At 41.1% G+C, this 19,485-nt stretch overlaps 1 pseudogene; it reads left to right on the top strand.

Moving 5' to 3' along the window:
* Window positions 1–12,543: 12,543 nt before the first annotated feature.
* On the top strand, window positions 12,544–19,230 carry LOC150030575 (uncharacterized; annotated as a pseudogene).
* Window positions 19,231–19,485: the final 255 nt, after the last annotated feature.

The following is a 19,485-nucleotide window of genomic DNA, read 5'->3' as shown; positions in this document are numbered from 1 at the left end:
GTATTTCATCGATCAATACCAGCAAGGCGACCAATAGGATGAACATAGCACGCCTCTAGAAAAACCTCGAACACAATCGAGTTAAACTCGATACTTGACCCTCGAATGCAAACTCGACACTACCAAGAGGCTACCTTGGTATTCTTGATGTGAGAATCCAGGAGGTATGGTCTCTATATGGATTTGGTAGATGGAAGAAGGAACTATACTATCGGATAAACGATCGAGTAAGTGGGAGAATCTAGAAGCCTATTGTCTAGACTTGGATACTCGATCGTTAAGTAACGATGAACTATCGTCTAGCAAACTCTCGATGCTTGATCGTTTACTCTCTCAAGGCTATTGAATAGCTATCTGCCTTATGCATGATCCATTATGAAAAAATGAAAACGATTTTCATTTTATCCATCAATTATCAAAAACTAATTATAACTTCCCACTAATTCGGTTATTATGAGAAAAAACTGAAAATCAATTATCTTATAATTGATTTAAATAAATATAATAACTAATTTATCGTATTATATTTATAACCTATAGTTTTAATATCGCATCATATGTAATATATATAAACCATAGTTCTTTTTCTTCTTTTCGGCATTTAATATAAATCATATTTATATTAATTCCTCCAATTAATGTACCTAATACATCAAATCAATTATATCATATATAATTGAATCAATATATAATTAAATTCCCTCTTGTTAATTTGAACACTTCAAACTAACCCAAAAAATGATTCTCAACATGAATCCATTGAACTACCAAGGGGAACTTATGGACCTATAGCTTGAAGCTCCAATGGTACGTGAATAACTGACTAAACTCTTTAATCACGATATCCATCATCTGTTACCTGTCGGGCATTCCACTAAAGATCGACAGCTCCACTCTTCACACTACAGATATATTTTTGTGTCCATCGGATATAACAAATCAACAGTACAATGACACTTCACAAATCACTCGTAAGTACAGCTGGGCCAATTTACCGTTTTGCCCCTGTAGTTACATCTAACTCTTTAAGTACCACTGATTCCTCTAATGAACAATACATCATAGTCACAATATGAATAAACCTTTCTTGGGGCAAGAGAAGGTGTGGTGCCACATTGTTCAAGCCCTGGAATTTGTCCTTAAGAGAGCAATTTATCTACTTGCCCCTACTTCGGGGAAGAAGTGAATTTCATCTTGTGTAGCTGAGTTCCCAGCTCCTCAATCAGATGAATCCCTAAAATGGTAGGTTTAAGTAGGCGATTTGGCCACTCGCACCCATGCAAATCGAAAGACTGCCCTCATAGGTAGGTGTTCACAACTAGCTCAAGATTAAGGTCATATTACTTATGGTCATCCTAGTGAAATGAAAGTCTCTATCATGAACGGTGTTATATAACGAGACTAAACATTTCGTCGTGCAGTCTTATACAAACTCCTTTGTATAGAGCATTTTGACTCGCATGTTTAATACATGAATGGTCAGGCTCAAATCATCTGTAGCACTTTACAACACTTGTAACACCTACAAAGCGAGCCACACTCGTAGCGTCACCAGGATAAGGTTTCCCTCCTTTATCCATATACTACAGACCATTCAGGTTATCACTTAAAGCATGATCCACTTATATGTCTCCACATACATGTTTAAGTTACAACGACAACCAGGGATCTTAGTTTATTAGTTTGTGGTTAATGCAACTAAAATATCTCATATTTCATAGACTATAGTGAATAAAATATCTCATATCATAACATCACAAATGTTTCTTCATACATGTGTTTACAAAGTACAAGACCCTACGAGCTTTAGGGCATCAACCCCAACACGAGGAAGGAGACGCGCAATCCGTGCTCATCACAATGCTTGTTCGAAATCCGGGACTAGCGTTGTCATAACCACCCCAGCCCGAGCAAAGATAATTTATTTTCACTAATCTAAGACTTATACCACAAACGTAGTAAAGTGGTAAGATCGAGGTCGAATCCACAGAGAGACTGTTGAATCAACTTATGCCAATTTATGAATTCCACTTAAAATGATTTTGATGGTTTTTGTTTTTTTATAAAGTAAATTAAACAAGCAGAGAAAAATGAGAGTTAGCACAGAAAAGAGTTGAATCAAATTGAGGGAAAAATCATGGGATTTGTTTGTATGCTTTTTATTTTCTATCATTAGACACTAGTTAATTTCTCCAACCACATGAACCCTTCAACCTATTAGAAATTCTAATAGCCCAATTAGCCAATTTTGATAAAAATCCAAACCAACATTAATTCAATTTAAAACTTTTTGTTCTCAGTGACATACAAGTTAAAACTGAAAAACATTAAGAAAGGGTTCAATTGTTGAGACATACTACAAGCCAGACAACCATATCTTATAGCATGATTTATTTGGGAAGCATTATATTAGGGCATACATGAATTTGGCCATAAATGGTCTAGACCCTAAACATGCGATTCTAATACGTGCAACTTAATCAATCAATAAGGCACAGGCTAGAATGATTTTGCATACAAGAATTTCAACAAATTAATTTGTCAGAAAAGTTCATCGAATCTCTATTAATAATAAAACAAATCCACTCAAAGGGTTCACAACAATTGAATAAATTAAACTAGTAAACCTTCAAGAATCAAGACATAAAAACTATCCCAAGAAAATTACCTAGCCTCTAAAAGGCATATTGGAATTACGATGATCAAAAGAGAATCAAGGCTGACTATGGCAACAATTGCTCAACAATTTGGCTTTCGTGGCTCCCAAAACCGAACTAAACTCTCAAATTTCACTCTATTCGGAGGTGTATTATAGTATGAATGAGATGTTGTGAAGGCTGACCCCGAACCCCTTATTTATAGGTTTCACACAACGTTACAACGCTTGGAAATAGTGTTGCAACATTGCAGTGCACATTAGAAAGCGTCAAGGAGGTGTTGCAACGGTGCCACCAATGCTTGGTTTCGTTGTGCATTGCACAAAATTATGTCAATCGTCGTAGCATTACAACACTTGGAAAGAGTGTTGCAACGCCAAATGTTCTATCCTTCAACATTAAAGTTCAAGCATTCGGATGCTTTGGAATGCTGGTGATGATCCAACAACGGAGCGTCATGACGCTTGGGGCAGCGTTGCAACACTGCCCGTACCTGATGCTACTACCTTACAACGTCGAATGAGTGTTGGACTTAGGATTATGAAGAGCGTTGCAATGCTAGAATAGGGCAGAATTGTCCTTTTGCATCTCAACTCGATTTGGTGCATTTGACTCCTGGTTTTTCCTTCCTTTTTGCTTGATTCTTCATCCTTGCAATGTATTGCTCCATTGGGTCAATTCTTCTACAAAACAAGACAAATAAAGCACAAAAAATACCCAAATATAGGAAAGTTAAGGCCATAAACTTTTTTTTAGAGCTAACAATGTTGCAACAAGTTCAGCAATCTAGAGGTGAATAAGTGGATGTTGTTTCAGGAAGCCGGGTAATCATGAACTGATCAATTTACCATCAAAATTTTCTAAGCAAATTTCTCTTTCTATCATCATGGTGCATGTTTGTATGTGTTTGTTGACACATCTGTATCACATATAAGATCTCATTCTATTTCTCATTCCTAGATATGCAAGTTAAATATATAAATTGATTATTCTTCGCACTTGATGTCTTGCTAGCTTTCTTTGTCGAGAAATCTTGGTTTCATAATGATAGAATTTTCTTTGTACTTTTTAGATGCCATCAAATTCCTATTTCTAGAACTATGTTTTAAGGTATTGTTGTTCTGCTAACTTTAAAATGTTGTCATGTTCTTTGGATGCCTAGGGTGAATTTTGCTTATTTCAAATATTTGGAATTTGAAAGTGTTTTAAATTTAAGTTAGTTCTTAATTAGATGTTTGAGTTAAGAACTTATAATAGGTTTTTGTTTGGTTTACTTGAGTTGTCATTGAATACAGTTGGTTAGTTTTTAACAAGTTTTGTTGGATTTGTTTTATGAAGTGTTAAATATTCGTTTTTTGAGAATTTTGGTAGTTCTGTTGAGAAGAAGTGGTTGTGGAATATTATCAAGAGTGTGTTTCTTTGAACATGTTAAGGATAACTTTTTGGTTTTGTTGTGGTAGTGTTGTTATGCTGCCGAAAATTTTTAAAATATAAGAGTAATAAAAATGATTTCTTGATTGTTTGAGAAGCACTTTTAAAACACTTAGGTAAATAGAATTCTACCTATTGGGGTTTATTTTCTTACATGCTAACATGATCCTTGATTTACTTATTTGTCCAAATTGTTGTTTTATCTACTGTGTAAGTGGGAGAATAGTCCCTAGCTCTAGAAATTGACATAAAAAAAACTTGGGAAGACATCGTTGAACACTATTCATTTATCTTTAGCTTATTTTTAATCATTTTAACCATTTTGTAATTCATTATTTTGAATTCTATTCTTGTGTGCAACTTAGCATGTATACTCTTCTTGGTTAATGTAGAATACATATGTATATTTCATAGTTGATAAGTTGGAATTTGCTATCTAAACCATATAAAGTTGATTTGGATGAATGATAGGACAAGAAATGTGCTATTTTCCTCTACTTAACTTGAGGTTGTTAAGCTACTTAATATGTCTAAATTGATTGTTTTGTAGAACTCGAGGATACAAGCATTCAAATGAAGCATTTGGGACAAAAAGATGTTATGTTGGCTGAGATAGGAGACAATTTGAGCAAAGGTTGAAAGAAGACAAACTCATTGAAGTTCTCTGCCCTGCTGTGCGTTGCAACGCTCTTCCAAAGCATAAGTCCAACGCTCGCTCGACGCTTGAAGGCAAAAGGCTCAGGTGCAGGGTAGCACTGCAATGCTCTGCCTAGCGTTGCATCACTCTAAAGAATGTCAGCGTTTTAACGCTCAACCTTAGCATTGCAATGCTATATAGTTTGACGGACATTCCACTCCGCACATGCACAACCAAGCGTTAGGGGCCTATGTTGTGACACTTCCTTGACGCTCATCATAAACGCGCCGCAGCATTGCAACACTCTCCTTAGCGTTACGATGCTAGGAAAAGCCCATAAAAGAGTCATTTAAGGCCAGCACTTGGAACAATGAGAAATTGAGAAAAATTGAAGAGTTTGTCCGATTTGGGAGCCCTTATAGTCGAATTTCTGTGCAAAGATTGCCATTGTCAGCCTCGTTCTTCATTCAAATCATTGTAATTTCGATATGCTTTTTAGAAGCTAGGTAAATTCTCTTAGGATTGTTTGTATGTCTTAATTCTTGAAGGATTGCTAGTTAAATATACTTAATTGTTGTGAACCCTTTAGGTGGATTCGTGTTACTTTTAATAGAGTTTTAATGAATTGATCAGACAAATTAATTCATCGAAGTTCTTGTTTGCAAAATTGTCATAGCCTATGCAATATTGATTGAGTTAGTTGCATGTATTAGGATTGAATGCTTAGGGTCTGGACTTTTTTAGCCAAACTCATGTATGTCCTAGTATAATCTTTCCCAATTAATCATGTTTCAAGATATGGCTTTTCCGACTTGTAGCATGTCTCAACAATTGAATCTTTTTCTAATGCATTTCAATTTAAACTTGTATGATGCTAAGAATGAAGAGTTGTAAATTGAATTAGGGCTAATTTAGTTCAACATCGAATTTGCCTAATTAGGCTATTAGAGTTTCTAATAGGTTTAGGGGTTCACAAAATTAGTAAAATTTACTAGTGCCTAAGGATAGAAAATAAAAAGCATACAAACAAATCCCAAGACTTTTTCATCATTTTGATCCAATCCCTTTTATGTGCTAACTTTTTGCCATTTTTTTTATTCGATTGTCAATTTATTTTACAAAAAATCAATAAAACCCCCATTCTCACATGGAATCTTTAAATAATCCTTGGTAATCATTGTTTCTCTGTGTATTCGACCCCGATCTTACCACTTTAGTGTGTTTGTCGTACAGTCTTGGATCGATGAATATTATCTTTCTTTGCTCGAGTCGGGAGCATATATGATGATGCATTCCCGGAGTCAGAACAAATTTGGCTCCATTACTGGGGAGACTTGGCAATTAGTCTAGGAGTCTTTTTTTTAATTCAATTTATATTTTTAAAAAAAAGAGATAATAATAATTTTGTGTACTTTTCTTGCATTTAGTTTAGGATTTGCTCCTCTAGGAGTACAGACTTCGTTTTTATTACAGATATTGACCGAGAGGAGAGAAGAATCCGAAGGAGGCGCAGAGGAAAAATACTAGAAGAAGAAATTCAATAGATTGCTAACAATACAACAAGAATAATGGGAGAAGAAGTTCATGAGAAAACTCGGAGGGAGTTAGTAGAGCCTGACATGGACCAGCAACACCTGTGCATCGTATTTCCACTGACCACTTTGCAATTCAAACTCAAGCCGAGGCTGATCAATCTATTGCCTACCTTCAGAGGGAATGCAGGGAGAACCACCACAAACACATCAAGGACTTCCATATGGTTTATGTAAGTATGTGACCTCATGGAGTCACAGAAGAACAACTGAACCTTAGGGTGTTTCCTTTTTTCATTATAGGACGAAGGGTGATCAATCTATTTCCTACCTTTTTTTCATTATAGGACGATAACTACTTGGAATGAGCTTAGAAAGAAATTTCTTGAAAAACAATTTCCACATTAATGGAATAAAACAATTTATTGGTCAATCGTTATCTGAATATTGGGAACGATACAAACGCTTATATGCTAACTTACCCCATCATTAGATTTCTGACCAATTACTAATTCAATATTTCTATAGTGGTTTTCTTGCTAGTGACAAGAACTCCATTGACTCTGTAGTTGGAGGTGCTATTACTGACAAGACGCCCAGAGAAGCCCAGGAATTAATTTCACTCATGGCTAAAAACAACCAAAATTTCGGAGTGCCACTGAATCTTACTTAATTGTTAATTCTGAGGTTAAAGAATTAAAAACTAAAATTTCTAACTTAACTACTCTTGTGAAACAGATGGCCCAAGGAAGAGTCGCCTAGGTAAAAGCTTGTGGGACCTGTGGAGTAGTGGGACACACCTCAGAAGCATGTCCTCAAGCCCAAGTCATTGCAGTTGGGGGTTACTAAAGGAAATACGACCCACATGCCCCAGTATACAATCCAGGCTGGCATGATCACCCTAACCTCAAATGGGAGGTCGAAGCCAAGGAAAAAGGCATGACAGTTCCAATCATTCCAATCAACCGTCGTCATCTTCCTCAGGTATGTCTTTAAAAGACATTGTAAAATCTTTGGCTGGAAACTCCTTAAAATTATAACAGAAAATTCAACAGCGGCAAAAGGACTCTCTCCAATTATCATAGGACACCAAGGCATATTAGCATGAAACCAGGCGAGTATGGCATATCTTGGTACTTAGATTACACAATTAGCTACTGTAGTGAGTCGAATAGAGAATAAAAGTTCAGGGAAGTTACCTACCCAGCCAGACCATTCTAACATGAGTGCTATCACAGTTAGAAGTGGTAAGGAGCTTCCATCGCCTACTATCTCTTTAGACAACCCAACTCTGCCTAGTAAGTTCAACGAAGAAGCTGAGAAAAACGAGGGTAAATCAGAGGCACGCCTGTCTACCCCTACGGTAAGTACTCTTCCTTCACCTTCTGTTGAACCTTATACTCCTAAAGCCCTGTTTCCTAGTAGGTTGATGAGACCAAAGCAAAAACATAGGGACGAGAAGCTGATCGAGATGTTTAAAAAGATTCAGATAAACATTCCTCTCTTGAATGCGATCGAGCATATTCCTAGGTATGCGAAGTTCCTCAAGGAACTATGCACCAAGTAGAGGATAGGTAAAGATAGGGAACATGTTATGGTAAGTAAGATTGTACCAGCTCTACTTAAACATAATATGCCTGAAAATTGCCGAGACCCAGGTATGTTCACTTTACCCTGCATTATTGGTAATAAAGTTATTTGTCATGCCATGCTAGATTTAGGAGCCTCTATTAATGTCATGCCATACCATGTGTATGAAGATCTCAATTTGAATGACTTGCAAAAAATTGTTGTGTGCATCCTATTAGCTGATAGATCTTATATCCAAACCCTAGGGATAGTTGAGAATGTGTTATTACAAGTTAAGGATTTTATTTTCCCAGTTGATTTCTACATTTTAAAAATGAATAAAATTTCTACTCCTTCTTCTTCTACAATTTTGTTAGGAAGGCCCTTTATGAAAACTGCAAAAAAAAAAAAAAAAAAGATTTGAGAAGGGCCGTCTTTCTGTAGAATTTGATGGGGAAGTAGTTTCATTTAACATATATAACGCCATGAAATTTCCTGAGGAATATACGTCACTGTGTATGATTGAGGCACATGACTTATTAGATGATATTGTGTTGCATGATGATGATGAATCTGAGATGTTGATTGCTCCATGTATTGATTTAGATTCGCATGACTCGCATGATTTATCTCTTTCTACTATTGATATTAGCAACCTTGAGGAACCTTCTTCTAATTTCAATATTTTTTATTTGTCGGTACAAGGGACTGAGTTGAAAGATCTCTCTAATCATCTGAAATATGTGTACCTGGGCGAAGGGAACACCCTTCCAGTTATTATTTCCAGGGAGTTGACACCTGCCCAAGAGGAATCCTTAATTGAGATTCTGAAAACCTATAAGGAGGGCATTGGGTGGACTCTAGATGATCTCAAGGGAGTGAGCCCTTTCCTTGGCATGCATAGAATAACTTTAGAGGAAAAAGCCAAGCCTATAGTTCAACCCCCAGAAGGCTCAACCCCACAATGAAAGATGTCATTCTGAAGGAAATTATCAAGCTCAATGAAGTCGGTATTATCTACCCAATTCTTGACAGTAAGTTGGTAAGTTCTATTAATGTATTTTCAAAAAAGACTGGCATGACAATCGTGGAGAACGACAAGGGTGAGATGGTGTCGATGCTCGTATAAAATAATTGGAGGATGTGCATCGATTTTCGAAAGCTCAACAAGGTAACTAAAAAGGACAACTTTTTTATCCCTCTTCTTGATTAGATGGTGGAACGACTCGCAGAAAAACCATTCTTTTATTTTATTGATGGGTTCTATGGGTTCTACCAAATCCTAATCGCCCAAGAAGACCAGGAAACACCACCTTCTCTTGCACTTATAGGACTTACGCCTTTAGGAGGATGCCATTCGGGCTTTGCAATGCCCTAGGTACATTCCAAAGGTGTATGATGAGTATTTTTTTTTATTTCATAGAAAAGTGCATAGAGGTGTTCATGGATGATTTTACAATTTATGGAGAGTATTTCGATGATTATTTGCATAACCTTGGTCTATTATTGAAACGTTGCACTGAGACTAATCTTGTGTTGAATTATGAAAAGTGTCACTTTATGGCCTCTCATGGCATTGTTTTGGACATTTAGTTTCTGAAAGAGGGATTAAGGTAGATAGGGCTAAGATAGATGTTATTGCTAACCTCCCCTATCCTACATGTGTTAGGGAGATTCGTTCTTTTCTTGGTAGTGCAGGTTTTTACAGGCGTTTTATCAAGCATTTTTTGAAGTTCGCAGTACCTTTATCAACGTTGTTGCAGAAGGATGTTCCTTTTAATTTTGACGAGAAGTGTCAGGAGGCCTTTGACATTTTGAAGGAAAAGTTGACCACCACCCCGATTTTGAAACCTCCACGATGAGACATGTCATTCAAGATCATGTTTGATGGTAGTAATCTAGCAGTGGGAGTGGTCCTAGGACAGTGGGTCGACAAGAAAAGTCACGTTATACTACGCATCAAAGCCCGTGAATCCTACCTAGATAAACTACACTACGACATAGAAAGAATTTATGGCTATTGTTTTTGCTTTGGATAAATTCCGTTATTACATTCTTGGCTTTTTTGTTACCATTTTTACTGATCATTTTTCTTTTAGGTACCTCATGTCCAAGAAGGAGTCTAAGCCCCGTCTTGTGTAATGGGTGCTTCTTCTTTAGGAGTTCAACGTGACTATCAAGGATAGGAAGGGAGCAAAAAATATGCTAACTGACCACATAAGCAGAATCGTACAAGAGGAGGACCTTATGCCCTTGTGAGAGGATTTCCTATTCCAGATTACCACGCTTATGTCGTGGTATGCTGACATGGTAAATCTCCTAGTTACTGGTAAGTTCCCCTATGATATGCCTAGTTCTAGGAGGGCCAAACTGAGGAGTGATTCAAAATATTTTGTTTGGAATCCGCCATACATTTGGAAGATTTGTTATGACCTAATCGTTAGGAGGTGTGTCCCGGATGAGGAGTTTGAGTCCATACTTTCATTTTGTCATCAGATGGCCTGTGGTGGCCGTTTTAGCCTTAAAAGAACTGCCAGTAAAGTTTTGGATAGTGGATTGATCTGAAATTCTCTATTTACTAACTGTTTTGCATTTTGTAAATCATGTGAGAAATGTCAGAGGCCAGGTTCTTTGTCTAGGAGAAATGAGATGCCACTTAATTCTATCCTAGTATGTGAGATTTTTTATGTTTGGAGGCATGGATTTCATGGAACCCTTTCCTTCTTCATATGGTTATCTGTATATTCTTTTAGCAGTGGATTATGTGTCGAAGTAGGTTGAGGCTATCCCTACTAGGAGTAATAATGCTGTCATTGTTTCAGGATTTTTAGGACAATCGAGGCACTCATAAGGAAGTATGGAGTTCACTATCGAGTTGCCACTCCGTACCATCCTCAAACGATTGGCCAAGAAGAAATTTCTAATGGAGAGTTTAAGAGTATATTGGAGAAAATTGTCAATCCAAGAAGGAAAGATTAGAGCACGAGCCTTAACGATGCTCTTTGGGCTTACAGAACTGCTTTCAAAACTCTCATTGGGACAAGGCTCTTCAAGCTTGCCTATGACAAGGCATGCCATTTACCTTAATTAATCAACGATGCATAGGCTAGAAATATTTTTCAAACAAGAGTTTCAACAAATTAATTTGTCAGAAGAATTTATCGAAACTCAGTTAAGATTAAAACAAATCAAACCAAAGAATTCACAAGATTGTAGTTAAATTAATTAGAAAACCCTCAAGAAATTAAACATAGGGCTCTTGCTTAAAGAAACTAGATAGAATTTGCCTCTCAATTCATAGACAAAACTGAGATACACATCCGTTCCATTGGTTACAACCCAAAATAAAAAGAAAAACTAATCTAAAGATACCAAAAATTGAAGGGAATGGACAAAGGGTCAAGTTTTACTTTGGCCTCCGTCAATTTGGCCTCTTAAATTCGGCATGATTTGACCTATGGCCAAAGAGATTATTTATAGAATTTGAGGCAGCGTCGTAACGCTTACTTCCACGCATGCTAGCCGTGTTCGTCTGTCAAAGTTCATAGAGTTGCAACACTCTAAAGGAGCACTGCAACGCTGAGGCTTCTGTCCTCCAATGTCAAGGTTGAGCGTTGTGATGGTGGCAATGTTAATCATTCGGAGCATTTCGACACTGTGGGTAGCGTTGCAATGCTCCCCTACACTTTGAGTTGCTGCCTTCAAGTGTTGCACAAGCATTAATTTAGGCAATTCAAGAGCATTGTGATGATCCAACAGGGGCCTTTTGGTCCTTTTTGATTCCTTTGAAGCCCGGATGCTCAAATCAAGTCCAGATTGCTTCAAATTAATCCCGATCAACTTTAAATCACCAATCCTACCTCTTAGTTACTCGGTACCTACAAAATAGGGAAGTAAACACGTAAAACTTGATAACAAGCCCGAATTAAGCTAGGAATAATAACTCTTTTTGAGAGCTATCACTAGGTAAATTCTCTTGGGCTTGTTTTTATGTCTTAATTCTTGAAGGATTACTAGTTAAATTTACTTGATTGTTGTGAACACTTTGGGTGGATTTATGTTAATTTTAATAGAGTTTCAATGTATTGATCTGACAAATTAATTTATCAAAGTTCTTGTTTGCAAAATGGTCATAGCCTATGCAATATTGATTGATTTAGTTGCACGTATAGTGTAACGGTCATGCTTGTCCAGGGCCTGTTGCCCATGGCCGCATGCCCAATCCAACCCCTTTCTAGCTTACTTTCATATCCTGTATTGTATTAGTGTAGTTAGCTTGCTTTCTTTACATTTTCATTGTAAGTGACCACTCGCCCTTTTGCATATGCAAGGGCGCCAGTTGGCTTTTTGTTCAGAATGCACTATATGGGGATAAGACTAACCATCACTTCCTCATACCCGGAGTAGTACTCTATAAAGCCGTTGTTGTTGCTTATTGCTTACTAGTCTACTACAATCTTTCTTTCTTTATTCACACTCACAAATCTTCTTACGAAAACCTTTTCTTTAAACCCGTTTTCTAAAACCGTTTTCCTTAAAACGGGGGTGGAGGTTGCAAGAGGCACTCGGTGTGCCATCGGCAGTCCGTATTCGAGTTGGCTGGCTTGTTCGTGAGCGGGAACAAGTGCCGCACAATCGCTAAGAGAAGCTTCCGAAAGAGCGATTGTGACAGTTGGTATCAGAGCCAAGTTAGCTTATAGAGGGAAGATCAGTGATCATGTCGGCGACGAAGAACCTGAACAAGTCCCATGTGGACAGATTGGTAGAGATGGAGGAACAAATGCTCTACCTGAGAGAGGTCCCAGATAATGTTCGTTTCCTTGAGACTCGGCTACAAGAAGTTGCCGAGAAAGCCGATGGAATTGATGCGGTGGTAGGCCGCCTAGACGCATTACCCGTCAGAGAATTGATGATGAGGGTAGAGACCCTCGAGACCAAGACAGTACGGTCCGGCAGCTTTGAACGAGGCGATAGCTCCTCGGGCTCTGTTGCCCACATAGAGGAGCGTGTCGAAGAACTGGACAGCTCCCAAAAAGCAATACTTCAGATGGTAACTGACTTATCTGAAGACTTTCGATCGGCCCTGGATGTCGTCAGAGCCGAGATAGCGGATGTGAGTGCTAGGGTGAATCTCACCATCCGAGCGGTAGGGAACCAAGCCCCACCTGGGGGAGCAATGGCAGTGAGCAGAATAAAAATCCCAGAACCGAAACCCTTCTGTGGGGTGCGAGAAGCGAAAGCCCTGGAAAATTTTATCTTCGACCTTGAGCAATACTTCAAGGCGACGAACACAGTGACTGAAGAGTCGAAAGTCACAATAGCAACGATGCATCTAGTTGAAGATGCGAAATTGTGGTGGAGATCACGATTTACAGACATACAGGAAGGACGCTGCACTATTGATACTTGGGATAGATTGAAACATGAACTTCGTTCGCAGTTCTTCCCTGAAAATGTCGAGATCTTGGCTCGACGAAAACTTTGAGAGCTAAAGCAAACAGGTAACATCAGGGACTATGTAAAACAGTTTGCAGGACTTATGTTAGACATACGAGATATGTCTGAAAAAGACAAGGTCTTTTGCTTTGTGGAAGGGCTGAAACCGTGGGCAAAATCAAAACTATATGAACAGAGAGTACAGGATCTCCCCTCTGCCTACGCGGCAGCTGAACGGCTGTACGACCTTAGCACTGACTCGTAAGATGTGAGGAAACAATCAACTTCCTCCAATGAGGGAAACAGAAACAGCCGTTCCAGTCCTCCCCGACCTGGGGGAGGAGACAAGAACACAGGGGGGGACCGTAAATCATCCCAACCGAGATCAGGAAACAACTGGCGGGGGCCGCCACAACAGCATAACAATTACAATCGCCCCCTATCTTGTTTCATATGTAGAGGGCCACACCGGGCGGGCGAATGTCCAAATCGAACTGCGTTCAATGCTTTTCAAGCCACATTGGCCTCTACCTCCGAAGACAAGGCTGAACTGGAGGAGACGGTAACCGAGCCAGTGGCAGAAATTGAGAATCCCAGGATGGGGGCATTGAAATTCCTATCTGCACTTCAGAAGAATATGGGAAAGACGACGGAGCCACTAGAGAAAGGTCTCATGTATGTGGACGCTTGGGTCAACCAAAGATCGGCCAAAACCACGATGGTTGACTCTGGGGCTACCCATAACTTCATGGCTGAAAGGGAAGCTCGCCGCCTGAACTTGAATTGGGAAAGAGATGCAGGGAAGATGAAAGCTGTGAATTCCGCAGCCCTACCAATTACGGGGATAGCGAAGAAAACTCCAGTGAAGTTAGGAGATTGGAAGGGCTTCGTTGACTTCGTAATTGTCAAGATGGATGATTTCGACGTGGTACTGGGAATGGAATTTCTGCTTGAACATAAAGTCATACCAATGCCCCTTGCCAAATGCGTAGTCATTACCGAATCTACACCGACCGTAGTCCAAGCCAGTATCAAGCAGCCAAATGGGGTGAGAATGATCTCAGCCCTCCAATTGAAGAGGGGCCTGGCCCACGACGAACCCACGTTCATGGCCATCCCGATAGAATCAGTTGAGTCCACTGAAGAGGAGATCCCCCAAGACGTTCTATTTGTCTTGGAAGAGTATCGGGATGTCATGCCGAAAAGCCTGCCCAAGTCCTTACCCCCACGAAGGGGGATTGACCATGAGATTGAGTTGTTGCCAGGGGCAAAGCCGCCTGCCAAGAATGCATATCGGATGGCCCCGCCAGAATTGGCGGAGCTTCGGAAACAGTTAGACGAGTTGTTAGAGGCAGGATTTATTAGACCGGCAAAGGCTCCTTATGGAGCCCCAGTACTGTTCCAGAAGAAGAAGGATGGGAGCCTCCGGTTGTGCATCGACTATCGGGCCTTGAATAAGCTCACAGTTCGCAACAAATATCCCCTTCCTATCATCACTGACTTATTTGATCAGCTTCACGGTGCTAAGTATTTCTCGAAGCTGGACCTATGGTCTGGATATTATCAGGTTCGAATTGCTGAAGGAGACGAACCCAAGACGACCTGTGTCACGAGATATGGAGCCTTCGAATTCCTCGTGATGCCCTTTGGCCTCACCAATGCTCCAGCAACGTTCTGTACCCTAATGAACCAAGTGTTTCACGAATACCTCGACAAATTCGTCGTAGTATATCTTGATGACATTGTGGTCTATAGTGCCTCGTTGGAGGACCATCGGTGTCACCTCCAACTAGTCTTTGAAAAGCTGAGGAGAAATCAGTTGTATGTAAAGAGAGAGAAGTGCTCCTTTGCCCAAGAGCGCATAAATTTCCTCGGCCACGTGATTGAGTGTGGTCGGATTGGTATGGAAGAGGGCAAGATGGCCGCGATTAGAGATTGGAGGGTACCATCATCCGTGACCGAACTACGATCCTTCCTCGGACTAGCCAACTACTATAGGCGGTTCGTAGAAGGATTCTCGAGAAGAACAGGGCCATTAACCGAACTGTTGAAGAAGGATAGCCAATGGAGTTGGACTCCTGAATGTCAAGCCGCCTTTGAGGGCTTGAAGAAAGTGATGATTGAGGGGCCGGTCCTCGAAATTGCCGACGTGACCAAGCCATTTGAAGTAGAGACTGATGCTTTTGACTTCGCGTTGGGCGGTGTTCTCCTCCAAGACGGACACCCCATCGCTAATGTAGAGTAAGAAAAACCACCCAACTCGAAGTCAGAAGCATCAGTCTCTACTTCAAATGGCTTGATCACGTCGGCAATTCGAAGGACCGGCCCCTCAATCATCACTTTCTTCAAGTCCTCAAAGCGGCTTGACATTCAGGAGTCCAGCTCCATTGGCTATCCTTCTTCAACAGTTCGGTTAATGGCCCTGTTCTTCTCGATAATCCTTCTACGAACCGCCTATAGTAGTTGGCTAGTCCGAGGAAGGATCGTAGTTCGGTCACGGATGATGGTACCCTCCAGTCTCTAATCGCGGCCACCGTGCCCTCTTCTATACCAATCCGACCACACTCAATCACGTGGCCGAGGAAATTTATGCGCTCTTGGGCAAAAGAGCACTTCTCTCTCTTTACATACAACTGATTTCTCCTCAGCTTTCCAAAGACTAGTTGAAGGTGATGTCGATGGTCCTCCAGTGAGGCACTATAGACCACAATGTCATCAAGATACACTACGACGAATTTGTCGAGGTATTCGTGAAACACTTGGTTCATTAAGGTACAGAACGTTGCTGGAGGATTGATGAGGCCAAAGGGCATCACGAGGAATTCGAAGGCTCCATATCTCGTGACACAAGTCGTCTTAGGTTCGTCTCCTTCAGCAATTCGAACCTGATAATATCCAGACCGTAGGTCCAGCATCGAGAAATACTTAGCACCGTGAAGCTGATCAAATAAGTCAGTAATGATAGGTAGGGGATATTTGTTGCGGACTGTGAGCTTATTCAAGGCCCGATAGTCGATGCACAACCGAAGGCTCCCATCCTTCTTCTTCTGGAACAGTACTGGGGCTTCGTAAGAAGCCTTCGCCGGTCTGATAAATCCTGCATCTAACAACTCGTCTAACTGTTTTCGAAGCTCAGCCAATTCTGGCGGGGCCATCCGATATGCATTCTTGGCAGGCGGCTTTGCCCCTGGCAACAACTCAATCTCATGGTCAATCCCTCTTCATTGGGGTAAGGACTTGGGCAAGCTTTTTGGCATGACGTCCCGATACTCTTCCAAGACAAATAGAACATCTTGGGGGATGTCCTCTTCAGTGGACTCAACTGATTCTATCAGGATGGCCATGAACGTGGGTTCGTCGTGGGCCAGGCCCCTCTTCAACTGGAGGGCTGAGATCATTCTCACCCCATTTGGCTGCTTGATACTGGCTTGGACTACGGTCGGTGTAGATCCGGTAATGACTAAGCATTTGGCAAGGGGCATTGGTATGACTTTATGTTCAAGCAGAAATTCCATTCCCAGTACCACGTCGAAATCATCCATCTTGACAATTACGAAGTCAACGAAGCCCTTCCAATCTCCTAACTTCACCGGAGTTCTCTTCGCTATCCCCGTAATTGGTAGGGCTGCGGAATTCACAGCTTTCATCTTCCCTGCATCTCTTTCCCAATTCAAGTTCAGGCGGCGAGCTTCCGTTTCAGCCATGAAGTTATGGGTAGCTCCAGAGTCAACCATAGTGGTTTTGGCCGATCTTTGGTTGACCCAAGCGTCTACATACATGAGACCTGTCTCTAGTGGCTCCGTCGCCTTTCCCATATTCTTCTGGAGTGCAGATAGGAATTTCAATGCCCCCATCCTGGGATTCTCAATTTCAGCCGCTGGCTCGGTTACCGTCTCCTCCAGTTCAGCCTGGTCTTCGAAGGTAGAGGCTAATGTGGCTTGAAAAGCATTGAACGCAGTTCGATTTGGACATTCGCCCGCCCTGTGTGGCCCTCTACATATGAAACAAGACAGGGGCCGATTGTAATTGTTATGCTGTTGTGGCGGCCCCCGCCAGTTGTTTCCTGATCTCGATTGAGACGATTTACGGTCCCCCCCCCAGGTCTGGGAGGACTGGAACGGCTATTTCTGTTTCCCCCATTGGAGGAAGTTGATTGCTTCCTCACATCTTGTGAGTCAGTGCTAAGGTCGTATAGCCGTTCAGCTGCCGCGTAGGCAGAGGGGAGATCCTGTACTCTCTGTTCATATAGTTTTGATTTCGCCCACGGTTTCAGCCCTTCCACAAAGCAAAAGACCTTGTCCTTTTCAGACATATCTCGTATGTCTAACATGAGTCCTGCAAACTGTTTTACATAGTCCCTGATGTTACCTGTTTGCTTTAGCTCTCGAAGTTTTCGTCGAGCCAAGATCTCGACATTTTCAGGGAAGAACTGCGAACGAAGTTCTTGTTTCAATCTATCCCAAGTATCAATAGTGCAGCGTCCTTCCTGTATGTCTGTAAATCGTGATCTCCACCACAATTTCGCATCTTCAACTAGATGCATCGTTGCTATTGTGACTTTCGACTCTTCGGTCACTGTGTTCGTCGCCTTGAAGTATTGCTCAAGGTCGAAGATAAAATTTTCCAGGGCTTTCGCTTCTCGCACCCCACAGAAGGGTTTCGGTTCTGGGATTTTTATTCGGCTCACTGCCATTTCTCCCCCAGGTGGGGCTTGGTTCCCTACCGCTCGGATGGTGAGATTCACCCTAGCACTCACATCCGCTATCTCGGCTCTGACGACATCCAGGGCGATCGAAAGTCTTCAGATAAATCGGTTACCATCTGAAGTATTGCTTTTTGGGAGCTGTCCAGCTCTTCGACACGCTCCTCTATGTGAGCAACAGAGCCCGAGGAGCTATCGCCTCGTTCAAAGCTGCCGGACCGTACTGTTTTGGTCTCGAGGGTCTCTACCCTCATCATCAATTCTCTGACGGGTAATCCGTCTAGGCGGCCTACCACCGCATCAATTCCATCGGCTTTCTCGGCAACTTCTTGTAGTCGAGTCTCAAGGAAACGGACATTATCTGGGACCTCTCTCAGGTAGAGCATTTGTTCTTCCATCTCTACCAATCTGTCCACATGGGACTTGTTCAGGTTCTTCGTCGCCGACATGATCGCTGATCTCTCTCTATAAGCCAACCTGGCTCTGATACCAACTGTCACAATCGCTCTTTCGGAAGCTTCTCTTAGCGATTGTGCGGCACTTGTTCCCGCTCACGAACAAGCCAGCCAACTCGATTACGGACTGCCGATGGCACACCGAGTGCCTCTTGCAACCTCCACCCCCTGTTTTAGGGAAAACGGTTTTAGAAAACGGGTTTGGAGAAATGGTTTTCGTAAGAAGATTTGTGAGTGTGAATAAAGAAAGAAAGATTGTAGTAGACTAGAAAGCAATAAGCAACAACAACGGCTTTATAGAGTACTACTTCGGGTATGAGGAAATGATGGTTAGTCTTATCCCCATATAGTGCATTCTGAACAAAAAGCCAACTGGCGCCCTTGCATATGCAAAAGGGCGAGTGGTCACTCACAATGAAAATGTAAAGAAAGCAAGCTAACTAAACTAATACAATACAGGATATGAAAGTATGCTAGAAGGGGGTTGGATTGGGCATGCGGCCATGGGCAACAGGCCCTGGACAAGCATGACCGTTACACCAGGCATGCCGTAAATATGGTCATTCTGCTGAATCCGAATGGTAATCCCTTCTGTGCAAATCTGAGTAGTAATCCTTTCTATGCAAATCTGGAAGTTATTGCTGATCCTAATTGGTATGCCGATAACGATGCTTCCAGTAACGGACTGAATATGGAGGTAAGGAACTGGTCAAGTGATGGTAACAAATTAGAAATATCTCATGTTGGAAATTTATGCTTAACAAATGGGAAAACAGTCCCGAATCTCCAAAATATCCTGTGTGCGTCTTGAAGGGATTGGATCCCAATGTGGAGGTGATTGATCACCTTTGCGTCAGTGAATTCTTTTTTGGAACAAACTCAAAAATAGAGAAATAAACAAAATAAGGATAAGCATAATTCTAAGCATACTGTCTAAAACGATTACAGAGAGGAAAGGGAAGACGAGAAACTTAGGAGGACACTTAAACTAGGCTAGATCTTCACGTTCTCCTCTTCAAATGATCACGAACTCATCGTCATGAACATAACAAGAAAAGAACTTTTC

The sequence above is a fragment of the Benincasa hispida genome, unplaced genomic scaffold, assembly GCF_027475165.1.
Source record: "Benincasa hispida cultivar pf3 unplaced genomic scaffold, pf3_genome.v1.1 HicScf1848, whole genome shotgun sequence".
Taxonomy (NCBI): Eukaryota; Viridiplantae; Streptophyta; class Magnoliopsida; order Cucurbitales; family Cucurbitaceae; genus Benincasa; species Benincasa hispida.
Note: the sequence above shows the minus strand (reverse complement) of the source record. Positions and strands in the feature narration are given on the sequence as shown.